Here is a 22,828-nt window from a genome sequence, read left to right as displayed (position 1 = left end):
TTACAAAGCTGCATGCTATGATGACTAATCCTGCCGAATAAATTGGGATCCACTTCAATTATCTGTCTTAAAAAAAATTTTAAGGATCCAAGGAATTGAAATATTCACATATCAATGAACTACCCCCTGCACCTTTAAATCATCTTGGTATGTGGAAGCCTAAAGTCTTAAAAAACATTATTTAGTTGGACAATTACAGGTTGTGATGGGTTAGGATAGGCACGAATGAAACTAATAGATATGTGCAAAAGAGGCCGTTATGTAAGAATTTGGTATAGAAATTCTCCCCTGTACTGGAAGAAATTGAGTCCAATAGTGGATTGCATTCATCTGACGGCAAGTTTAACACCCAAATTATGGAATAAGTTATAAGTGAATTACAAATGAAATCACCCTCATTAGTTTGACCAAGGAATTTATTTATTTATTTATTTATTTAAAATACTTTTTTAGTTGTAGATGGACACAATACTTTTATTTTATTTATTATTTATATGGTGCAAACCCAGTGCCTCATGCATGCTAGGCAAATGCTCTACCACTGAGCCACAACCCCAGCCCTATGACCAAGGAATTATTCTCAGGTTTAAAGCATGGATCTTTTTGAGGTAGATGAGAAAAATTACTACAATATTTGTTAAAACAAAAACTTTAAAACAAAAAATTTGTTAAAACAAAAATTTCATCATAAAAATGAAATTTATAGTATTCTATAAAATTTTTTTAAGGACTACATGTTATGTTTTAGAAGCAGTGGGAACAAGTAAAAATATGGTTAGATCTCTTTTAAACCCTGGAATGAATTCTCCACCAATGAATGGGTTAGGGTCTGAAAGGCACGTCAGGATTAATATAAAATAGCATTAGTATCAAGGAATTGATACAGAGAAAAAGAATCTGACTTGAAACTTAGAAATTTCCTCCATATAACAGATGTAAATTTGTTCATGAGCAGAAATTTGTCATGATTTTATATTAAGGTCCAAGAACTTTCTGTCAAAATGACTGCAGGAATCAGTGTGGGAGAGTATTTCCTTTCTTAGAAAATTCAAGAACTTTCTGGAAATAGTGCCTTATGACAGCAATCTGGGTGGTGTATAGTCAGACCCCTTAGGACTAAGTCCTCTATTTCTGAGGTCAACTTAATTGCTTCAGATCCCCTGCCTGTAGCCAGCCCCACATGTTCCAAAAAGGATGAATAAGTGTTGAATGAAATATAATGAAAGGGCAGTATAATCACTACCACACATTTATGACATTGTTGTGGACAAATAAATGATCTTACCTTTTTGAAATCTGCTTCTTAACTAAAACTGAGATTCATCCAAGTCAAATATGAAGGAAGATACTAATGACAGTTTTGAGATATAAGTATGTGGTTTACGGCAATAGATGGCAGAACCACAATACTCTTTTCTTCATTGTTCTACGAATGATGTAATAAGTTAACATTTCTTTAACACTTTATATATCAGACACATTCTTACATATTACATTATTAATTCTTTTTTTTGAGAGAGAGAGAGAGAGAGAGAGAGAGAGAGAGAGAGAGAGAGAGAGAGAGAGAATATCTCTTCTTTTTTGTAGATGGACACAACACAATGCCTTTATTTTTATGTAGTGCTGAGAATCGAACCCGGGTCCAGCCCATGCTAGGCGAGTGCTCTACCACCGAGTCACAATCCTAGCCCCCATTATTAATTCTTTTAAACCTCAGAATAATCTCTGAAATAGGTACTATTATTCATCTCATTTAGACAGTTAAAAGAAACAGTGGCACAGAAAGATTAAGCAATTTATGCAAGGTAAAGCAGCCAGAAGTGGCAGAGCCAGGATACATACCCATGAAATTCTGGCTTCTGATAAACCTTTTAACCTCTATCTATATTGCTTCTTGAATGTAATGCCCACGCATTTCACCTCTCTCCTGTGAGTCTCTTTGAGTATTGCTGGACTAAAGGCCATTTTCATAATGGGCTAAATGCATAATGGGTGCTTGCTCATCCCCAGTGAAGTCTCTATGGAGCTTTCCTTAATTCCCATATATTAAAGCTGCTTGTTACTGGAAAATCCAAAGTCATATATTCTGGTCCCTTCTACCTTTAGTCAGCCAGATGCACCTTAAAATGTCTGTTAAGGCCTCAGTTTCCTTATTTTGTCAAAGGAAATTATATTTGATGACCTCTCAAACCATTTTCCAAATCTATGAAAAACTTTGAAGAAAAGAAAGATCCCAGACCTGTTCTATAATTCCCCGCTTTGTCAGATCTCATCAGCACCTCCTTCACGGAGCTTATAATGTTTATAATCAGACAGGTGAATTAGCCCTGGCGAAACTATTAGCATCATAAAGGAAAGCCCACTGTTTCCTTCAGGGCTGGAAAGATGCAAATCAGAAAATTACCCTAGGCCTAAAGTATGCAGGAAACTGCGTGGATGACTATTTTCTTTTTTTAGTTTAGAAAGAAACTGAAGTGCAGGAAAGTACAGACACTGTTACTATATTTTCTTCTTTCTTTTGTATATATAAAAATATACATCCAATCGTCAGGCATGGTGTGTAGCTGGGGACTGAACCTAGGGCCCTTGTACATTCAAAGCAAGCACTCTACCAACTGAGCTATATCTCCAGCCCTGGTGAGTTCCTTTAATACCAACTACTTGGGAGGCTGAGGTGGGAGAATTGTGAGTTTGAGGCCAGCACTTAGCAAGACTCCATCTTAAAAAAAAAAAAAAATCAAGTTGAATAACCCAATTGCAATTCTTTCTCCAGTGACAACTACTATCAAGAAACAGACATCCATTCTTCTAGCCTTTTTTTAAAAAAAATGAATATAGTTTTGTTGCACATAAACTTAAACATGAAGCATAGCCTCTCAAGCATACACCTAGAATTGCAGTTATTGGGCTGCAGTCTTGTGTCTTTTCATAACTAACTAGTTGCTGTCAGATTGTTCTTCAAAACGACTGTACCAATCTACTCTCCCATTAGCAGTATGAGTTCCTACTTCTTCACACGTTCACAATTTTTCTTTTGTTTTGCCAAAGTGATAGGTAAGAGTGGCATCACATTTCTTTATAAAATTTTATTTCCTTGATCATTAATAAAGTTGAACACTCAGATCTCTACCTCTAAAAATTACCAGTTTATATCCTTTGTCCATTTTTTCTTTTATTTTTTTCTTGTTGATTTGTGGGTCTTTACTCATTATGATATAAATATGCCTAACTTCCTAAAGTTACAAGGTTATAGGTCATAACAGACCATAGTTGGCCAGGCCAGTGCCAAGGGGACACCCAATCTGCTGGCTGGTTGCACGGCAGAGTCTACATTGCAGCCACAGAAAGAGTGAAGGTAACCATTCTATGCAAAGAACAGCTAACTGGTTATTCATCTGGGTGGGGAAATTATGGACAGAATCCTCAGGTTTTCTATCATTTGCCTAGCCACTGTCACTGGGTTATAAACCAGCCATTTTTTTTTTATTACATTAATAGAGTCAGAGAGTGAGGGAAAAGAAGTCTAGATGCTCTTGAGCTTTCAAAGAAAGGTCTAGACAAAGATGAAATGATTTAAAAATATTTCTTCTCAGCTTACAAAATGTTAAAGGAAAGAATATAAAACTAAGCTAAACTGGAATAAGAAGAAGATATTCAGCTTTAGTTCTCTGCACCTCCACTGTTTTCTTCTGAGAACAAAGGGGAAATAGCTTTGCTGTCTTTGGCATAGGGCTAACCAGAGATAACCTAGAATTAGAGGCACAACAGATACAAAATCTTGTCTTCTGTACAGCAAGTGAATCCAAGGCTCCTTCCCCAAGAGAACTTGAATCTTTTAATATGTAGACCATGAGGCTGCTCCATGGTGCAAAAATTTCTCAGTGGAGAAGAGCCATGCACCCTACAGAGGTTTATAAAGAAAACAATACTATGAAAGGCAGCTTAGTCTCCTTGGATTTTCTTGAAATAATGATCTCATGCCAAGTCTCAACCCTTAAAGTGAATTGTATTTTGATTAATGACTTTATTATGTTAAAAAAATAAATGACTGAAGTGTGTGTTTATATATGCAGAGATGTACATTACACACATGCATGCGTGTATGCGTGTGTGTGTGTGTGTGTGTGTGTGTGTGTGTGTGAGATCTGTGTATGTGTGTATATATCAAGAGTAGAGGAGCCAGCTGGTTTAGCCATTTATATTTGGAGGATGAGCCCATATAATACAGTAAATTCTGCTGAAAGGAAATTATGGGAAAGAATTTGATATCCTGGATTTTTGAACACAAAAAGATTCAGAGTGAGAGTATGGAAATAAATTTAGAAAACAGTTTCTTGCTTCTAGATCAGTTTTAAAAAGTAAATATATAATGGGCACTATTTAGGTCAGGCCACTGTTATTGTTGTTTGGTTTGCTTGCTTGCTTGATTTTAAGCTGATTTTTTTTTTTTTTTGTACAATTCAATTGGAAAAAGAGAATGCATATGGTATTGTATGGTCCCTTCCCATCAAAATCACTATCTTCAGCAAACTTTCCCCCGATACTTTCAACAAGAACAGTTTAGAAAACTGACATTCTTTTCTCTTCCCAGTTATTCCCTGTAAATTGAAAACTACAAACCTAGAAATTATCACTTGAATTTATTCAAAATAACTGATTGTAAAGTCAGCCAACCTCTGTTATTAGTAGATTCATTTTAAGGTTGGGAAGCCTCCTGGAAAAACTACTGTTAAGTGTCCACGTGGGTTCCATAAGGGGAAATGACTGCTAGTGCTGAACACACGGAAACTGTCTAAGCGATGTGGCCCAGGAAATTGCAGAACCCAATTGTGGAGCTAATTAGTAGATATGTGGATGCATGAACACTATAGTCAGGAGAGCTTATACTTACACAAAGCATTCTGAGTCACCACACAGAACTTAATGAAATAGTCCAACTGCTATAGAAAAATGTGGAGCAACATATAACCTTTAATTTTTTAAATTTGACTTTTAAATAAATCTAGATCCATCTAAGCAGTAACAATGCCAAAACTGTTGTTCTTTAGAAGAACTTTTCCATATATACAACTAGAATTATTTCTCTAAATAAAATCTATTTTTCTGAGTCTTGATTTGAAGTCTTTGGATTCCAAATTAGACTAGCCAAATTACAGTAGGAGCAAGGTACCTACTAGTGCTGGCATTAAGTGCTCCTAACTCAATATGGAACCCATACACCTAATTCTATCCCTTCAAAAACAATGCCACCAGGCTAAGCAACCCCATGGTTTGCCCCATTTGTAGATTTAATAAAGAAACTAATCGTGAATGAATTGTTGCCTCACAGCTGAACAGAAAGAGCAGAAAATAGCAATCCTAGATTTCATCGCTCCTTTACCATTAGTGTTTTTTTGGTTTTGTTTTGAGTTTGTGAATTGTGATGCTTGTTCACATACAATACTTGCCTCTTCCCAGGCATATTATGAGTGTGGGAAGTGATTCCTGGGCAGAAACTACATCTAAACCAAATCAGTCAGTGTTTCTCCATCTTCCCTTTTAAGATGTGCAGCAAGGAGTTTCACAACAGTTTTGAAAAGGAAATCCTTGATCTGGTGATCACAGAAACTTAGGTAAGAAGAATCATAAAAGTCAACTCCTCCAACCTCTCACCTAGTACAAGGATCCTATCTGCTTAGGGGTTAAAAAAATACACTTCTTTTGTATACATGAGATGTCTTAGGTAATTTTCTCTTAACATACTCAGTGGAGGAGGAAAACATCTGGCCATCCTTTTCCTTATAAGAATTCTTTCTACACTTAAATACCATTTATTTTCTCCCTTCAATCTTCTTTTCTTTCAGTTAAATAGCCTACTTTCATCATTCTTCAGAGATCTGATTTTCCATGCTTTTAATCATTTCAATTGCCTTCCACATCCTCTGAAAAAGCAGAAGTCCAAGCTGGGCATGGTAGCTGAATGAAATCTTTGCTACTATGTGTCTTATTAATGCAAATATAAAGATTCAGTTTTTAACACCAGCATTCTGTTAATGTAGCCTAACATAATATTAAATTTAAAAGTATATTTTAAAATAAATTAATTCTTTGCTTGGAATTTTTATGTTATACATTTTCAATATTAACTTGTTCAAAGTGTAATCTTAAAATCATTTAGAGTGCTCTAAGGTAAAAACTAGATCCTTCTCCCCAGGGTTTTAATATACTGTATCTACTGGTTCTACATCCACAGCTTCAAATAACCATACAGTGAAAATATTTAGGGAAAATTGCCTCGGTACTGAACACATACAGACTCTTCTTCTTGTCATTGTTCTCTTTAAAAAAATACAGTATAGGGGTTGAGATTGTGGCTCAGCAGTAGAGTGCTTACCTAGCATGTGTGAGGTGCTGGGTTCGATCCTCAGCACCACATAAAAATAAAAATAAATAAAAATAAAGGTGTTGTGTCCAACTACAACTAAAAAAAAACTTTAAAAATATATTAATAACAACTATTTATAGAGCACTTATTTTGCATTAGAAATGATTTAAAGTATATGGGAGATGTACCTAGGTTACATGCAAATACTATATACCATTTTATATAAAGGACTTAAGCATCCATGGGTTTTAGACCTGACCCCCCTTGGATACCAAGGAATGACTATATTTAATTGCAGATGCCACACACAGCTGGTAATGCACTTGTTACCAGTCTCAAGTTTTCTTCTATAATACCTGAATTCCACATGTGTGTTTGTGTTTTCTGGAGCCCAGCGAAAGGGAAAATACTCAGTAGGTCTCTGCAATTCTCAAGTTGACCTTAGTATTTTTTTCCACTTATTTATTTATTTAGTAGTAGTTTGTGGCCTCTATGGGATTGTAGGTCCCAGAGAATGTTGACTTCTCAGATGGATACATATTTCACTCACAGATCTGGGTTATTAGTGGCAGAGTGCACAGTCCAATTAGCATAATAGGAAAAGCAATAGGTAGGTCTGAAGTGGTAGACTGAATGGGTCATATTACCAGGGGGCTAAACCTGACTGCCTATGATGATGTGAATCTTTCCCCATTTTTCAGTGTGCTGACATTCTTAGGCAGGCTCCTCCAAAGCATGGTTTACAGGTTTATTTTCTACCAGGATAGTGACCCTGGCAGACAGAGGTCCCTCTTTTCCTGTAGTTCTGGCCAAACTCTTGTGCTGGCATCTTACATGTTCAGCTTGGGTCACATGTCCTAAACCAACCCCACAATTCTGTTTGGTCTGATCTAGTTGATCAGGTACTAATTCCAAAAGATGGGAAGTTGAACGGGAGAGAACATGAAAAGAAAGGGTGACAAGTTGTAAGGACAGGCTAGGACTGTTTACAGTCCTCAGGAGTGTCTTCGTGGTTTTCAAGGAGCCCACACATGGCACAATCTCTGATATGCGGTATGAAATCAGTAAAGGCTTGAAGGATGGATCCAATGGCTAGCTTTGTGACCACTGACTCATTGCCAGCAAAAGATCTCAAACACTTAAGGATAACAGTAGCATTGCCTAGCAAGGCACAGGAAAAAAATGTTTATTGGGTCAGGCTGCGGGGAAGGAACAGAGGGGAAAGGGTTGAGGAGATATAGTCCTTTCTATGTAATTTCAGGGAGAGAAACCTAAGAATTAGAGAAATTGCTCCCACAGATCTAAGTAGAAGCATATACTTAAAGCCTATAATGAGCATTTCTTTGTTCCCTGGTTCTGTAAAGTTCTGATCAAAATTTTGCAGTGACTGTAAAGGCAGCTTGGTAAAATAGGCAGGGTGGCCACATAACAGACTGGATAAAGGTGTATGAGGCATATGGGAAGAAGACAAATGGAGGGCTCTACAGAGAAGTGGGTGCCTAGGGGCTCCAGGCAGAGGTAGGATAGCTGTCTAGAAGTTGCCTACATTTTGAAAGTGATTTAAAGGGTTTCTTACTGAATCTGATATTAAAATAAATGCATTCAAGTGAATAATTAGAAGACAAATCCTATTCTAGAACTTACAAATACTGTGCTGCAATGTGGCCTAATCATGTTTACTAAGGCACGGTGATAAACACTTAAATTCTATTTCACTTTGCCTTTTACAGTCATAGATATTCCTTTGCAATTTTAAGTTATATTTAATTTATGACTACTGTATCCTGTGTTTTAATAATAACTTCTTAAAGATTAATATCCACTCATAGTGGTTAGAACTTGAAATAATTACACTATGTTTACCTTTGGTTCCTTGCTGAATCTTAAGTTAATTGTAAAAATATTTGTAAGTAATAAAAATAACCTCTTTGGGCAATATGGGCATTGGTATTAAAAGCAATAGAGAACCAGGAAATTTAGTTGGATTCCCAAAGGAGTCTTTGGCTGAGAAAGGTTTGGGAAGAACCATGCTAGATGTCTCCAAAGGTAATACATTCTTGGCCTAGGCACAGAAAAAGAAAGCAGTGGAGAGAAACAGAGAGGGAAGATGAAACAACTCACTTTGTACAGAGTAAAGTCTCTGAGAATAATATTTTTATTTTCTGTGTGCTCTGGAGGAAAGCAGACTAATTTATACACAACTTTTCAACTTTCCCTTAAAGGTCTTGATGGGGGGAGGACAAACTAATAAGACAGTGAGGAAAATAACTGAGATCATCAAATTGATTATGTAATAACTATGGCAGAAGTATTTTATAACCTATTAAAATTTTAGCTTTCCCAAACTGATAAAATTGAAACACACATGCTTACCTGTACAATTGACAGTAAAACAAGTTTGTAGGACATCTGCTACTGTGTCCATCCAGACCTACTCTCATCCTACTCCACCATGCCTCTACCTTGGAATCTGGACTATGTGGATCATCAACAGAACTTTCCTGGATTAGGCCACTGGGGAGCACCAGCAGAGGACTGGAAAGAGGGGAGTGGCACCCATAGGCTGTAGCACCTCTGGATGGAAGGTCTCAGATCCTGCTGGGCCATCCTTCCTACACAGTCAGTCCTTTTTGTCTTATCTGTCTCCTCACCCTCAGTCTTGGGGTACTGATAGAACCTCACTGTAATTGGCCCCACAGCACTGCACAGCTTTTGAGAATTGCTTGTACCCTGTCCATTCCTGATAATCCAGTCTCCTGAATTATCAAAACTAAAGTATGCCATCTCATTCCTAATAGGATCCTGGCTGATAGAATACACAATGTATTAGGCTGAATAAAAAGAGGTCAGGTTATAGAAAACATTCTGAAGGCAACCAATACCTCATTTTACGTCTAGTCCTAACAATTATTGAGATTAGAGTTGAAGGCAGGCCAAGCCCAGGGATAAGGAGATCTATGACCAAAGGAGTCTTCAGTTCTCTCCTCACAACCTGGCCATGGATGCAGAGAGGACTGGAACAAGAGCTGCCTGGCTTTCATCACACTGGCACAGGTCAGCAGCTTCCTCTCCTCTTTCCTCCAGTCCTAGCCTATCCTTACAACTTATCACCCTTTCTTCTCATTGGATAGGGATGGGGCAAATAGCAGTGGGGCTAAAAGTGTCCAGGCAGCACTAAACACACAGCTAGTTCAGTTGGGGAAACTAGTTTTGCAGGAAGGAATAATAAAGAATAATAAAATTATTCAATTAGGATTTTTTAAAAAATGTTATAGCTCAATGAGCACCACAAATGGCAAGAATCGGGTCCTATCTATTCACTCTTGCAGTCTTCCTGTTTCGTCGGGGACAATTCAGAATCTCCAGCGTAGGTCTGAGTAGAGAGAGCCACCTTGAAGTTAGGGGTATGTGTGGAAGTGTGCTGGCACCGAATGTGGTATGAGAGGAGGGCTGCCTTCAAGCAGGGAGACAGAGGGATGTGGGGAATGGTGACAAAGGGAGAGGAGGCCAGTAGGGCTGCCTAAGTCTTGGAGAATAGAATGAGATCACTTTTTTCAATAATCAATCTCCTTCCTTCCTTCCTTCCTTCCTTCCTCCCTCCGTCCCTCCCTTCCTCCCTTCCCTTCCCTTCCACCCTCCCAGGGGCACTTTACCAGTAAGCTACATCCCCAGCCTTTTTAATTTTGTACTTTGAGAAAGGGTCTCACTAAGTTGCTTAGGGCCTCACTAAATTGCTGAGGCTGACCTTGAACCTGCCTCAGCCTCCTGAGTTGCTGGGATTAAGGCTTGCTGCACTATGCCTCTTTACTCAGTTTCTCAGTTTTCTGAGAAGACTGTAACATTATGCCTCTCACCACTGCTTCCTTTCCCCCTAGTTTCTCTCTTTCTTTTATTTCATTTTAGAATTGGATGACCTTGATTATAAACTGTGAGGACTCTTGGTTAAAGGAAACAGAAAGTAGGAGAAAGGTAGCACAATGGGAAGCAGGAGACAAATGAAGAGAGCACAGAGAAAAAGGAAGAGAGGATTCACTGAACTACCACAGGGGGCCAGGCAGATGAGAGAGGTGCTGAGTGACACAAGGAGGCTGGGGAGGCTTTCACCCAGAAAGAAACCCTGTTATTCTGAGACCTTGTAAGAGAAATTCTTCCAGACCTTGGGTCCATGATCCAGAGTTTAAGAAATGCGGTTGGGGGCTGGGGTTGTGACTCAGTGGTAGAGCGCTTGCCTAGCACACGTGAGGCCCTGGTTTTGATCCCCAGCACCACATAAAAATAAATAAATAAATAAACGAATAAAAAAAGGTATTATGTCCATCTACAACAAAAAATATTAAAAAAAGAAAAAAGAAATGCCGTTGGGATACTTGGTAGAACCACACCCATAGAGATATTTAACAGTGACAACTGTAGCCACAGCAGACGATAGGATGAAATCGCTAACTTCATGAATGTTCCCAGCTGCAGCAAGCAAACCTTTTTACATAATGAGATCAAAATGCTGACAAATCATTTTATATAGGGAGTGAACCAGGAGGAGGATGTGTTAGTTCAAAATGAAAATGGTATTGGGCAGTGTATTCTGCTACTTCTAAACAGGAGGAGAGTTGAGAGGAGGAAGTGGGTGGGCAGGAGGGGTAAGCCCTTTCTGTTGGCGGGACAGCTGGCTGAATTCTGCAGCAGCCTTACAGTTTAGACCAACAGCCATTTTGGAACAATCATGTGGTTCCTATGTAGCTCATCTTGGAGCTGTTAGCCATTTACAGTTTAATGCTTGCAAGTGTCTTCAGGCTCTTTAAGGATACTAAAATGACAATACGTTTTAAAATAATGTTCCTAGGCTTTTTGTTTCTCATGGTTAAATCATTTTCATAAAACAGGAGGCATTTGAAGTTAACATCTTCTAGTGCAAAGATTTCTTTATTGTGTTGCTGTGACACATGTGAACAAAGATTGTTTAGGGACAAGTTTAGACAGAAAGTTCTCTGTCAGTTGCATCCAGTAAAAAACAAGGAGAAAAAGGAATGATTCCAATATGAAGTCAAACTGGGAGTTTGGAAGGGGGTGGAAAAGTGGAGGATTTGAGGACAACACTGAGGGTACCCAGTGGTTAGGTGCAGGGGTTTTGGAGTCAGAATGATGTAAATGCTTATCCCAGCTCTGCCTTTCAATGGCTCTGTAACCTGCACCAAGTTACTTTACTTCTCTAAGACTTCATCATTTGAAAAAAATGGGGGGGGGGGGAATAACAATATCTGTCTGTCTCCTAGAATTGTTAGAAGGCAATATGAACTCAAGAAGGTAGATGCAGGTAATGAAGGTAACGCACTGGCACACAGTAAATGACACCTGTTCTTGTTCTCAGAAACATATCTAATGAGACTTCACTTTACTAGGCAGGTAAGAATTTCATAGAAGCACAAATTCAAGCGGTCCAAAACTATCCTAAGGAGATGAAATACTCTGGGTTCAGGCTGTTGCGGCTCAGGGGTAGAGCACTTGCCTAGCATGTGTGGGGCACAGGGTTTGATCTTCAGCACCACATATAAATAAATAAAAATAAAGGTATTGTGTCCATCTACAACCAAAAAAAATTTTTTTTAATTTAAAAAATAAAATGGAGAAACTATTGCATACACACACACACACACACACACACACCACAGTTTATTTATCCATTCATCTATTGAAGGGTATCGAGGTTGCTTCCACAGTTTAGCTATTGTGAATTGAGCTGTTATAAACATTGATGTGGCTGAGTCACTATGTTATGCTGATTTTTAAGTCCTTTGGGTACAGACCGAGGAGTGGGATAACTGGGTTAAATGGTAGTTCCATCCCAAGTTTTCTAAGAAATCACCATACTGCTTTTTCCAGAGTGGTTGTACCAGTGTGAAGTCCCACCAGCAATATAAGTGTGCCTTTTCTCCCACATTTTTACCAACACTTAATTGTTTGTATTCTTGATAACTGCCATTCTAACTGGCATGAAATGAATCTTAGAGTAATTTTGATTTGCATTTCACTAATTGTTGAGAGCCACAGACAAAGGGGCCCCAGCAAACTTCCAGCTGCCAGCAAACTTCCAGCTGCCGGCTGATGATTGGCTCACAGTGGCCCCAGCAACATCTAGCTGATTGGCTCCTCTGCGGTGATGTTCATTGGGCTGTTTCCCTGCCCTTCAGACTATGGAACTGCTCATTGGGGGACTTCTTTGGCTCCGCCCACGCGACCCAGCCAATCAGCCTCAAGAGCAGGAGGATTGTGGGAGGCGGAGAGGTTGGTGTGGGTGAGAGGCTTGTGGAAGCAGGTGGTGGCAGTTGGGCTCTGAGGGTTTTTTTCCTGAGGAGCTGTTTTGTTTGGCGTTTGTAGTTCTAAAAATAAAGTTAGTTTCTTTTGACAAGTGGCTCCTGAATTGTGCCCAGCCAGACTTCGGCAACTAATTACTAGAGATGTTGAACATTTTTTCATATATTTGTTGATTGATTATATATCTTCTTCTGAGAAGTATCTGTTCAGCTCCTTATTAATCAATTTATTGATTGGGTTATTTGTTTTTATGGTGTTATTTTTTTTTAGTTCTTTATCCTGGAGATTAATACTCTATCTGATATGCATGTGGCAAAAATTTGCTCCCAAAATGTAGGCTCTCTCTTTACCTCACTGATTGTTACTTTTGCTGAGAAGAAGCTTTTTAGTTTGAATCCATCCCATTTATTAATTCTTCATTTTATTTCTTGCGCTTTAGGAGTCTTGTTAAAGAAATTGGGGCCTAATCTGATATGATGAAGATTTGGGCCTACTTTTTCCTCTATTAGCCACAGGGTCTCTGGTCTAATTCTTAGGTCCTTGATCTACTTTGAGTTGAGTTGTGTGCATGGTGAGAGATAGGGGTTTAGTTTCATTTTGTGCATATGGATTTCCAGTTTTCCTAGCACCATTTGTTGAAGAGGCTATCTTTTCTCCAATGTATGTTTTTGGCTTCTTTGTCTAGCATGAGATAACTGTATTTATGTGGGTTTGTCTCTGTATATTCTATTCTGTACCATTGGTCTACATGTCTACTTTGGAGCCAATACCATGCCACTTTTGTTATTATAGCTTTGTAGAATAGTTTAAGGTCTGGTATCATGATGCCTCCTATTTTACTCTTCTTGCTAAGGATTGCTTTGGTTATTCTGGATCTCTTTTTTTCCAAATAAATTTCATGATTTCTTTTTCTATTTCTATAAGGAATGACATTGGAATTTTAATTGATGGAATATTACTCAGCATTAAAATAAAATTATGGCATTTTTCAGGTAAATAGATGGAGTTGGAGAATATCATGCTAAGGGAAGTACGCCAATCTCAAAAAACCAAAGGCCAAATGTTCTCTCTGATAAGTGGATGCTGATCCATAATGGGGGGGGCATGGGAAAAATGGAGAAAATCTGATTGAGTAGAGGGGAGGGAGTGGAGGGGAGGTGGTATGGGGATAGGAAAGATGGTTAATGAGATGGACATCATTTCCTAGGTACATGTATGACTTCAAATATGGTATGATGCTACATCATATACAGAGAAATGAAAAGTTGTGCTGTAATTGTGTACAATGATTCAAAATGCATTCTACTATCATATATACCTAATTAAAATAAATAAATAAATGAATAATACTCTGGATTCCAAAGAGATCACTTTGGAATCTGATCAAAGTCTAGGTTGATCATCTGAGACACAGGGCCATCCAGATCATCTACAAAGTTTGATTATAGGTGGAGTAAACCTAGGTGGGTATTGCAATGGAAATGGAGCCTCAGAACTAGAAGATAAAGGAATGAGAAAAGACTTACTTCACTGTGGTATTACTGAACTGATTCTGTTTTCAAAGTTTTATCACATATATTGTTTTGTTTTAATTTAAAATTGATCAAGACTTTCAGTAAACATTAAAGCTCCTGGGCTCTTTGGATGGCCATTTTATTATAACATAGAGTGGTCATATTTAGCAAAACTAAATATGGGAGGTTCAGTTAAATTTAAATTTAAATTTCAGATGACAAATATTTCAGTATAAGTACATCCCAATACAATATTTGGGTTCTATTTACACTAAAGAGTTAGGTCTTGTTTATTCAAAATTCTAATTTCACTGAGCTTCCTAGATTTTATTTGTCCAACTTAAACAGTGGCCTAAAACTTGCCCTTTTTAACATGCAGAGTGGCAAAACAAAGTCACCCCCTGTCTACAATTAGTACTGCACTGGAAAATAAAGTACAAAAAAAAAAAAAAAACAAAAAACCCAAACAACCCCACAGTTTCCAGGGCTGTTACTTCTCAGTACATACAATTCTAATTCACAGACTTGGTTTCATAAAAATTACTTCCCCACAGAGGATTTTTTAAAAAGCATCTCAAGTCTAGAGCAAAAATAACAATGGGAGGGGACTTCCCCTCTGATGGCATCTAAATAATTATCAGTGGGTTGATGTTTCAGATATAATACTTTTTAGCATTTTGACCTCTTACTTTTTTAAGCTTGTCTAGCAAGGCCAATAGGCTAAGCTATGTTCTTTCAAAAATCTGTCTTTATTCTTCGTGAAAAAAATAAACATACAGAAATTATATTCCTCTAAATGAAGCAGCACTTCCTTTGGCAGGTTCAATGCCACTAAAAACTATGAAATTAACCTTCAGTGCTTAAGGACAATGCCCGATAGTGCTAGCCATTGTCTCCAGCTCCAGCTGCAGCCTGGTTATTCACACTGACCTCAGAGAGAGAGGCTGGCCATGTCGTGAACAAGGCCACACAGTAGGTGGACCATCCATGCAAACAAACAAATGCAAAACTCCCTCTTCCTTGGTAACATCAAAACCAACTGAGATTTTTCCTTCCTGATTGAAAGTTAACAATATTCTCTGCTTTCCAAAATATCTCCAAACACCCTCAAGTTCGAGATCTCTAATAACTTAAAATTGGAAATAGGTTTACTCTGTAGGGCACTGGAAATTTAAGCAAATGGCACTATTATCCTTTAATTTTTTTTTTCCTTCTCAGACCTTCTGTCTACTTTCTAAGACTACTCAGGTACAGTGATTCTTCTCCCAAAGATTAGCATTTATATTGTTATAATCTTCTTTAAAGGACTGCATTAAACTTTTGGGCCAGGGCACAGTAAGTCTATGGCCAAGTTGAACCAGACAGAAAAATGGAACTGGTTCCTGCTTACCAAAATGGCATGAATTATGTACAGGTCAGATAAATGATTTTTAAATCATGGGAGTCACTAGTAAAAATTCACTGGTGCTCTGATGGCAGCACAGAGGCTGCTGACCACATGAAGAAAACTTAAACTGAGAAAGAAAATTCATCGTCATATCATCATGACACAAAACATACATGAAGGACAGAGTAAAAGGAACTGCTTTTTTAGGACACATTCCTTGATCCTGGCAAGGGAAGGCAGAGCTTGCCATCCCACTGACTTCCTTGTATAGAAACAGCTTACATCATGTGATGTGTATCAGTCCACCTGGACCACTCACTGCTGGACCACTACTCGCTTATCCCAAGCTCTCCTGCCCTGAGTCTGTTCATACCTTTCCTCTGGACTGCTTCCCATCTCATACCAAAATTCTGCTCAACTACTTCTTCTAGGAAGGCTTCTCTGAAATGGTCGTTTTTCTCTTCCAACTCCCAACATGCTTTGCTTTTTCCATTTTATGAAATTACTTCATCTATTTGGAAGTAGACTTTCTCTTATTGATCACAGACCCCCTGAAGGCAGGGACCAGACCTCACAGAGCCTCTTCCAGATGGAGCACAGGGCAAGTGTTCAGGGGCAGTAGGACTGATGTACTTATTTGCCATGTCTCTGGTTTCTTTGTAACATCTCCCCTAGGAATTCTTTACTGAAGACCTTTCTGATTCCACACAGTATTATGTCCACAACAGAGTTCGTGACATCATATTGAAATTATCATATAAGCCATCAGACTACTAGTTTTTGAAGGTAGAAACCTCATTTCACTAAGTGTCTGCAGCACCTAAAATAGTACCTGACAATGTGGACCTGTTTGACAATGAGATAGCACATAAATAGATATTGATTAGATGTTCCAAGCAGACTGCAGGCTCATTGAGGGGAGCTTATAGTCTCATATTCTGAACCCTTGCTTTATAATCAAGAAACATTAATTGATGTGGACAATGTAAGGCAAGCTCAACAGCAGTTTCTCAGTTCTTGTAAATAGGTCATATTATTTGGTGAGCAAAAATATGGAAAAATCCTCCTAAATATAAATGCTAATCTCAAGGCTCCATATACTAGATGTCTCAAGTGACTTCTTGGTGGCCCTTTTTTCCTAGCTAAAAACAACCTCAAAAATTTATTTTATACTTTAACATAAGCTGCATTCCAATTTTGATCATTATTGGTATTTTAAAAATAAGTCCAACTAAAGTTCTAAAACTGAATTGTGGTGATGGTGACATAGCTCTGTAAATTTACTAAAATTCATTGAATTGTATACTTACAATGGGTGAATTTTATGGTATGTGAATTACACCATGATGAAGCTGTAAAAAAATTAACTTAGATTGCTCAACAACAGGGCATCTAAACACTTGTTTTTCATTTTGACCTCCAACGTCCACCACAGTAACAGCATGGCTGTTCCTCGTTAGCTAGGAGGTGTGTCCATTTTGGCAGGAGTGCTCAGGCAGGTCACCAAAAGTAAACAGGTCTGTAAAGGTCATCACAAAGGCGCTGTTGTTCTGTCTCATAGCCAAGGAGCAAAGGAGAGTTGCACAGAATATCTACTCTTTTTTGCATCCCTAATTAGAAACATGTGGAAAAAAGGCCCACCCACAGGTCAAATCAGCCAGAAAGGCCCTGTTTCTTCTGCCTAATGTTGCATGTTGGCTAAAGAAAGATCTCTCCCTGGGCCTTCCGTGGGAATGATTTCAAGTTATAAAAGTATCTCCAAAGGCCACTTGCAAAGCACCAGTGGATTTTCACTAGTGGCTCCCCATAATTCGACCAGCACATAATTTATGCCAGCTTGGTAAACTGGAACCTGTTCTATGTGTTTATCCAGTTCAACCTCACTGTGGACCTGTTTGTACCCTGGAGCAAATTACATACTGCTCAGATTCCCTTGGATAGGTGAAATGCACAACTTAGAAAATTCAAAAGCTCTGGGCAGCACCTTGGCAACACAGATCATGCAAATGTCTGCATTCTTTCTTGTAATCCATCTAAGGTGTATTACTTTGGTTATTTCCATTTTACAATAGAAAATATAGCTGTCTCAATGAGACATCAAGTAAATGAACGTTAGATTATATAAACTCTATTTGTTATTCCTCAAAGAAAATACAGGTTAAGATATAAGACCCAAAGAGTGTTACTGCTGTTCACATTCATTAAAACTGTCATTAATATTCACCTTTCTTTAAATTCTGAGAAACGGTGACTCTTTTTATTAGTATAAAATTGATAATAAAGTCAGTGCAAGTAGAACTAAGGTTTTACTTTGGTTCTAAAGAGCTGCAAATGCTGGGAGACCTAATTATTCACACAAACAAAAATAGTCTCTTTTATTAACATAGGGAGCAATACATGCAAAGTCTGCTGTGCTGGCCCAACATGGGGCCTTTTGCAAAGATCAGATAGTTCAAGAGACCTGCTTTGATCTGACCAAAGGCAGGCATTTAATCTCCTATGTGGAAGAAAGCTATAGTTCTTAGATTAATTACCCGGCCACAGATCTGCTGCCAAGCTGCTCCAAGTCTCTCTTCCTAATGGGAAATAAATATCTATTTACTGCAAACCATGTGGTAGAGTCAGCTTATGCCAGAGATAGCATTCCTTCTTTTACTCACAGATAAATAAAGAATCTGTGCATCATTCAGTGCTTCAGGAGCAATAATCCTGTACTCTGAACTCCACTGTTTCTTACAGGTTTGCCAGACAGAGTATCAGGGACTGACAATGTCTGATTTTTGGAAAAAAATGGTGCCAGCTAGAAGGGGTAAATTTTATATGTGGAGAGTTGATCTTCTTGGGTCAGATAGGGAACTAAAATGAGATAAAGACTGAACTCACCAAGTATCATTAGCTACCTTTCTACAGAAAATTGACTGGGTTCTAGCAACTGAAAGGTGATGACAATGGGTGGAGAAAGGAAGTCATAATTTAGAACTCATAGTTCCAGTTATATTGGTCACATACTTTATAGGAAAGTGGCCATCACTGCCTGTCACAAGGACCAGAGGATCAAAACTTGGACTCAATGGATGTTCCTGAGTGAATATTTGACCTTGCCTGTGCTACCTCATTAGTAGTAAAAATTAAAAAAGACCTTCCACTTTGGTGTGAAATTAGATGGCATCACCTTTTGGCTCTATAACCAAGATATGTCTTGTTAATAATATACTGCTCTGAAGAACTGAGTGGGTGGAAGCTCTGGACTTCCACTACAGGAATGAATGCCAGGGACCAAGTGATCAACATCCAAATGTGAAATTAGAGTCTCTAAAAAAGAGGCAAGCATTTTAAATCTGCCTTTCAAGAAGCTGCAGCCCCACCTGACTGCGGAGGATTATGTAAAAATGGTTCAACATTGGCAGTTTTTCTTTTGCTAGTAGACGCCTTATTGACCACCTCTGAGGGAGGTCTGGTCTGAGTGAAGGATCAGAATGAGTGCACAAGGGTCAGAGGGCTAGTGATGAGGACAGCAGAGGACTCTGTGGAGTGGAAGTAAATTGTCCTTGGATCAAATGCCTGTTTTTCTCTAGGCAAGACTATTAGAGTGAACTTGCTGTCAACACGCTTTCCAGATGCTTCTTTGAAGAATGAGTGACTCTGATCAAACCCTATACAAATTGGTAGTTGATGAAGTAGAAAGGGATATGTAAAAAAAATGTGATGTACATAGAATTCTTTTCTTTTTTTTCCCTCAATAGGAAGTTAGATTCACTTCTCTGTCATACAGAGTTGGTAGTCCCTAAACTTAAGCTTTCAGACCTCTAGAATCAATCAGAGGTCACAGGGGTCTTTATTCTCCTTCCTCCTTGATTTCAAAATAGCCAAAAAAAAAAAAAAAAAAAAGGAGGAAGCTAGGCACTAAGAATCCTGGTACTGAACAATCCAAGCTATTGTCACCCCATTTGTATGCCTTCTATCAGCAAAACCATTTATATCTCTCCAGACCTATGCACAGCCCCCACAGTCTTTCTGTCACTCAACTTATGATCGTTCCAGGGGAACTGCAAGCCAGAGGTGAAGGATTCCTTTGTTTCCATCTCTATAGTAGGATGACATGCGGTCCTGAGTGCCAAGGTACTAAGATAAGAAGGGTGCTCAAAATGCCCAGATGGCTAGAGAATGAAAACCCGGAGAACAGAGCCAAGTTTGCACAGCAGACAAGGGCCACTGTGGCCAGGCTGGAAGTAGAGTCCTTGTAGTCCACAGGCAGCGGAACTAAAGGGAAGACATCCCCCAACTCAGCTGGTGGGAGCTGGGCAGCTTCCCAGCTGGAAGGGGCTCTCAAACACATCCCTGTAAGCTACCCATGAAAGACAGAGATGCCGTTAAAAACAACAAACAAAAGGAGCCGCTAATCAAGAGGAACTTTAGACTTAAGAATGGGGTTCAGTCATCGTTCCAGAAAGATGCATGCCTGGGCCAAGGCCCAGGAGAATGGCATTCAGCTGCTGTACCCCTCTTTGGGGCCCAAGTTTGGAGGCACTGAAAGGAGAAGAGATTCACAAAGGAGGCAGATGGACATGTAGTGTGGTTCCCATACAGAATATTAGAATTAACCTGGTAGAAGCAATCACAACTGTGATCAGCTGCTTGGAACTGAAATAATGTTTTAAATAAGAAATCAGCAAAGACATCAAAACTCACATCATACCCTTTCCTTGTAAACCTTGAAAGTTATAATTATTTGATGGTTGATGTACAGTTTTGGAAATTAGCAATCACTGGTCTTGGCCACCGCAGATTCTGACTCTCAAGACACTCCAATCTAGAACAGTGTATGTGTGTGTGTGTGTGTGTGTGTGTGTGTGTGTGTGTGTGTGTGTGTGGTGTTTAATAAAACAAAGGTATTTTGCATAGAAAGCCCAATGGTCTTAATTCTCCCTCCAAGTTTAATACTTATTTTTTTAAATAATGGTTGTTCCATTCCTTTCCTATATTTTTGGTACTATCCAAATTGCTTTTAACAACATTTTATCTTCCACTAATTTTTATTGTTATTGTTCAAGGGTGTTTAACCACTAAAAAGTAATATCCCAGCTTTTTTAAAAATTTATTTTTAAATTTTTTTTTAAAAAATTTTGAGACAGGGTCTCACTTAGTTGCTTAATGCCTCCTTAAGTTGCTGGCTTTAAACTTGAAATCTTCCTGCCTCAGCATCCTGAGTTGATGAGATTACAGGCATGCATCACTATATCCATCTACCTTCCACTAATTCTTCAAGCAGAAAAGTTATGACATTACCAGGTGAACCAGACAACAAGAGGTAGAAAAGATAAATGTTAAAAGCTTAATAATTATGCTGGAAAAATCCATAACTACAGTAAAGAACTACTGATGAGATTTTTTTTTTTTTTTGAGAAATGTCTGAGCAATTACCACACACACCCCTTGAAAGCCCAGCTAGCTTGTTTCATTGCAGGTAAGGAATATATTTGACCCTGCCACCCTCAGACAATAACAGGTTTAAGACTGGGGAGATCTGCATGAAGACTGATCCTTCCTGCCAACCTTGTCTTGATGGCTGGATGAAACAAAGGTAAAGCCACAGTCTTCTCTCTCTGGACTTTAGTTTGCAACATATTTGCATCTGGAAGACAGTGGGAAACAGAAATCAGTTCTATATTTTGCCTTTTACTCCCAGGTGCCTCATGCATGGTAGGCAAATGCTCTACCACTTAGGTACACCCCCAGACCTTTTAAAAATGTTTAAATTTTGATAAAGGGTCTTGCTAAGTTACTGAGACTGACCTTGAACTTGTGATCCTCCTATCTAGCCTTTTGAGTAGCTGAGCAGCAGCTGTACCTGTCCTGTATATTCTGCTTTGAACATGCAGGGATACAAAGCAACTGAGAGGCTCCAGGAAACCACATTTTGCTTTTCCCACTTATTTAGGTATTGCCAGTGGAGACTCAATTAGGCTTCATAATCAGTGTTTGATTTATAACTTACTCTTAGGCACAATACTTTTCACCAGCACTTTAAAGTACAAAACTACATTTATCCTCCATTGTGCTGCTCTTCCTATATGAACTTGGGCCATTGTGGCCCACTTATCTTCTAAATGAACAAAATAATATTTATTTGATTTGTACAACATGAAATAGCAGTGCTGAGTTTCATGGGTCCATTTACTGAATTATTGAATATTTGGGGACGAATCTAGTTTTCTTTAAATCCTGCCTTCCCTCTAATAACAACATCTATGGAGAGAGTCTTCTGAATAACACTGGTGCTATTTTAGGTATGAGGACAGAGGGAAAACCATGATCTTGAGCTGAGATAGCATAAGAATTGCAATAGGAACAGGATACCCTTTGAAAACACAATTTAAGTTCATCACGCGAGCGAGAATTTAGGATGTCCTAGGTCACTACTGGTGGCATTGGTCATTTATCACTGCACAGCAGCCAGATTTCCTGGGGAAAAAAAGGTGTTTTTTTTTCTGAATGTTCCGCTGACATAAGCCATTATCTATTTGCCAAAGATGAGGGCAAAAAGGCATGCACACAGGTTAAAATACCAAGCCTTTAAAATAGTCACTGTCTGCTTCCCAAATGGCCTCCTTATTAAGTCTCATTTTCTTACAATGATTTCCTCTTCAGACAAAGGTGTCTAGGGGTGGTCTATTAAAGTGATTTTATTTCTTTTCTTTTTAAACTATATTACATGTTGGGCTGTCATTAGTAAAGCTGACATGGCACCAGCAGTCTGTTCTTCAGCCCCACACTTGAAATGACTTTTTTGGACAGATCAAGTTTTGTTCATGTAAAAGATGAGGTATACATAGTCAGAAAGATAGGAGATGAGGAAGTAAGGGGCAGTGGATGTAAGGCCACTATCTAAACAGGTTCATTTCCAATAAGCTGTCTGAAAACTGACAGGAGCTCTGGGCTAGAACATCACTCAAACTTTCTGTACAAGAGAGACTGCACCTCACTGCAATGTCTTCAGAAGGTCTGTGAGAGGAAGTGAAATGGTGGGCAAGGAGGCTAGAAGAACAAAAGAAAAGTCTAAAACTGGTTCACATAAGTAAGGCTGTTTACCACCCTGTGGAGTTTCATTTCTTTTTGGACATACCAGCTTTCCTTAAAGAAAGAGGTAGTTGACTCTTTTTAAAGACTGCCTGTTCCCCTCATATCTGCTCAAGCACTCACACCTATCACAGTGGTCCTGATAACAGTGTACAGTGCTCCCCTAAGACTATTGGG

At 38.6% G+C, this 22,828-nt stretch overlaps 1 protein-coding gene across 4 annotated transcripts in view; it reads right to left on the bottom strand.

The window, feature by feature from the left end:
• Rad51b (RAD51 paralog B) overlaps positions 1-22,828 on the bottom strand; it is a 564,635-nt gene that overhangs the window by 109,793 nt on the left and 432,014 nt on the right. The gene's annotated exons all lie outside the window — the stretch shown is intronic.

This window comes from Ictidomys tridecemlineatus, chromosome 5 (assembly GCF_052094955.1).
Source record: "Ictidomys tridecemlineatus isolate mIctTri1 chromosome 5, mIctTri1.hap1, whole genome shotgun sequence".
NCBI classification, from domain to species: Eukaryota; Metazoa; Chordata; class Mammalia; order Rodentia; family Sciuridae; genus Ictidomys; species Ictidomys tridecemlineatus.
Note: the sequence above shows the minus strand (reverse complement) of the source record. Positions and strands in the feature narration are given on the sequence as shown.